Genomic DNA, 4,311 nt, shown 5'->3' on the forward strand with positions numbered 1-4,311 from the left:
ACACACACTGAACACACACACACACTGGACACACACACTGGATACACAAACACAATGGACACACACACACTGATCACACACACACACACACACTGGACACACACACACACGCTGAACACACACACACACACACACACACACACACACACACACACACTGGACACACACACACTAAACATACACGCTAGATACACACACACACACACACACACAGGACACGCACACACACACTGGACACACACACTGAACACACACACACACACTGAACACACACACACACACTGGACACACACACACTGGACACACACACACACTGAACACACACACACACACAATGAACACACACACTGGATACACAAACACAATGGACACACACACACTGATCACACACACACACACACACACTGGACACTGGACACACACACACTGAACACACACACGCTGAACACACACACACACTGGACACACACTCACTAAACATACACGCTGGATACACACACACACTGAACACACACGCTGAACACACACACACACACACACACACACTGGACACACACACACACTTGACACACACGCTGAACACACACACACACACACACACACACTGGACACGCATCCACAAACACAGAACACACACTGAACACACACACACACTGGACACACACACACACACACACACACACACACACACACACACTAGACAGACACACACTGGACACACACACACACACACACTGAACACACACATACACTGACACTGAACACACACACATACTGGACACACACACATTGAACACACACACACACACAGGACACACACACACACACACACACTGGACAAACACACACTGGACACATTTCCATGTGATGGACAGGACTTTGCTATGGCATCTTCTGTTTGGGTGTCTCAGGTCAGGTCTGAGCCATGATCAGAATGTGTCTCTGTGTCTATTTCCAGCCCTGCCATTTCTACCTGTCCTGATCTAGTGTTTCACCCCTGACCTCCTCACACCGTCTCACTGTCCATGTCTGCTTTTAGCTCCCACCTATACTTCACTGTGTTATAATGGACCTTATGCTTGTTATGTCACCTCTGGAACCAGTTATCAAACATACTGACCTTTCTGACCCTATCCCATGGCCCTACTTTCTACAACTGAACATTTAAATTCCTCTCAGAGTTTTGTTTAGTGTCCATTTACTTATCTATGTATTTGTTGTATATTGGGATTGTGCTGCAGAGCATCATGGGGATTTGTATGTGTTGAGATGATCACGTTCCAGATAAATGGTTGAACTGATTCCTGTCTCCTGTCTCATCATTATTGAATTGTTTTTCAGACGTGGTTATGAAACTAACCAGACATAACATAAAATTGGTGATGAGTAAGTCTGAATCTACAGGAACTATTCTGTCTGGAAGAAGTGGGTTTTTACAACTGTTTAAAACTGTTATTTTCTGTGGTCCAGTCTAGGCTAATGTTAGCACAGTGTATTGCTAGCAGAGGCAAGTGCATAGTCCAGCTAGCTAAGAAAGAGCGTTAACCAGTGGTGTAAAGTACTTAAGTAAAAATACTTTAAAGTACTACTTAAGTAGTTTTTTGGGGTATCTGTACTTGACTTTACTATTTATATTTTTGACTACTTTTACTTTTACTTCACTACATTCCTAAAGAAAATAACATCTAACAATCCTAATCATCAGTTGTATAACCATTCCTGCTGCTATTTGTTCTGATATATATTTTAACAGTATTGTGTCTCTAGCTGTATAACCATTCCTGCTGTTATTTGTTCTCGTCTTTATGTTCCTTTAAAATAAATAAAAAGTTGATCACAAAAAAGGAAAAGTGCACAGGGTTTCAACTGAAAATCAGAGACCAGGAAATCAAGTCACATGTGGCAAGGTGGGACATCAAGTATCTACATGTTGGTGGAAGGACATGGATTGTCCAGTCTGTGGTAAAAAGGGACATCAGGCTTCTACATGCTGGTGGAAGGACATGGATTGTCCAGCCTGTGGTAAAAAGGGACATCAGGCGTCTACATGCTAGTGGAAGGACATGGATTGTCCAGTCTGTGGTAAAAAGGGACATCAGGCTTCTACATGCTGGTGGAAGGACATGGATTGTCCAGTCTGTGGTAAAAAGGGACATCAGGCTTCTACATGCTGGTGGAAGGACATGGATTGTCCAGTCTGTGGTAAAAAGGGACATCAGGCTTCTACATGCTGGTGGAAGGACATGGATTGTCCAGTCTGTGGTAAAAGGGACATCAGGCTTCTACATGCTGAGTGGAAGGACATGGATTGTCCAGCCTGTGGTAAAAAGGGACATCAGGCTTCTACATGCTGGTGGAAGGACATGGATTGTCCAGCCTGTGGTAAAAGGGACATCAGGCTTCTACATGCTGGTGGAAGGACATGGATTGTCCAGCCTGTGGTAAAAGGGACATCAGGCTTCTAAGCATGCTGGTGGAAGGACATGGATTGTCCAGCCTGTGGTAAAAAGGGACATCAGGTGTCTACATGCTGGTGGAAGGACATGGATTGTCCAGCCTGTGGTAAAAAGGACAACATAGGACAAGTCTCCAGAAACAAAAAGAGAACAGAGAAATCACAAAAATGGGAAACAAGAAACAGGCATTCCAACGAAAGACACATATACATGTTCACACTGTTGAGTAAGAGAACACTGAGGTGAGTGACTCATCAGACCAGGAAGTCACACTGAAAATCCTGACTTTTTCCTGGCGGGCCGCATGGTTACTATGTCTCCCCCTTGCTAGAGGGACAGCCGGTGCGTATGGAGATTGACACAGGGGCAGCTGTATCTCATGTGTCAGAAAAAATACACTGAAACACCTTCCACTTCAACCAGCACACCTTGTGTTAAAGACTTACACAGGTGAATCTGTCGCTGTGAGAGTCATCACTGATGTGACAGTTCAGGTAAACAGACAAACTGAAAAGCTGCCACTCTATGTTGTGAAAGGAGACTATGCATCACTACTGGGATGTTCATAGATGGAGAAAATCACACTGGACTGGCCATCAGTGCATACAATGACACATGGAGACACAGACCTACCTGCCATCTTAAAGAAACATGGAGAAGTCTTTAATGGACAGCTGGGTAGTATGAACGACATTACAGGGAAGCTTAGCATTAAGCCAGACAGCAAACCAACGTTTCTGAAAGCAGGACCTGTACATTATGCTATCAGACCAAAACTCAAGGCTGACTTGGACGCTTTAGTCAAGAACAAAGTACTGGAGCCAGTCAGCATGAGTGAATGCATGAGCAACACCCATCTACCAGTCCTTAACACTAGAACCGCCTGTTCTTTCAGCATATAAGAACCCGCTAGAGAAAGTTAATAGGCGTACACTTTAGCATATGCATCAGATGCATATCAACCAGCAAGGTGCAAGGTGTGCAAACATGGTTTGTTAAATAAACGCTTGATAAATAGTGCATCATATATTGTAAAGGATTAATTGCATGAAGAAATATTTGTGGAAATATATCATTAAAAAAATTACAACAATAGTTAATTCAACAAAGTAAAAATAAAATCGGCCTATAGCCTATTTCTGTTTCCCTTACAATAAAAACATTACAGTATAATCCATCTGATCAACTTTATTTGTAGATTCAATTAGTAATAGATTTAGAGTACTTAATATAGTCCATTTACGGTTTATTTTGACAAAGTACAAATAAAAAAAAGTATAATAATAATAATATATCTAGCCAGGTGTTCAGGTGGAATGATTTGCTGAATTCATAAACAAAAGCACCAGTGCATTAACAATTATAAAGGATTAATTGCATAAATACATTTTTTTGGAAATATATTTATGACAAGATGTAAAAACAATCATGTGTTGCTTGTATCAGACACTGTACCGAGCCTTTACACATGAATCAATCACGTATTCTCTTTATGCTTCGGATCCACAAACAAATCAAATCGGTTCCCTGCACACAGTTTTCATGGGCCTTGTTCGGTGTGCACCTGCTGTCTTGACATTGTGTCTTTTTCCCCAGTGGGAGCTGTGGTGCTTGGGGAAGAGGGAGAGCAGGACCTGCTGTCTTGACATTGTGTCTTATTCCCCAGTGGGAGCTGTGGTTCTTGGGGAAGAGGGAGAGCAGGACCTGCTGTCTTGGCGGCCTGCTTGGTGACTGTAGCTTATTTCTCTGTGTTCATGTGGTTCTCACAAAGCTCACATGCCAGATCCATGATGAAATGTCTCCTGCTGACTGTCTTGTCAAGGCATTGCTTGTACAACATGTGTTGATAGCAGCC

This window comes from Coregonus clupeaformis, unplaced genomic scaffold (genome assembly GCF_020615455.1).
Source record: "Coregonus clupeaformis isolate EN_2021a unplaced genomic scaffold, ASM2061545v1 scaf0494, whole genome shotgun sequence".
Lineage (NCBI taxonomy): Eukaryota > Metazoa > Chordata > Actinopteri > Salmoniformes > Salmonidae > Coregonus > Coregonus clupeaformis.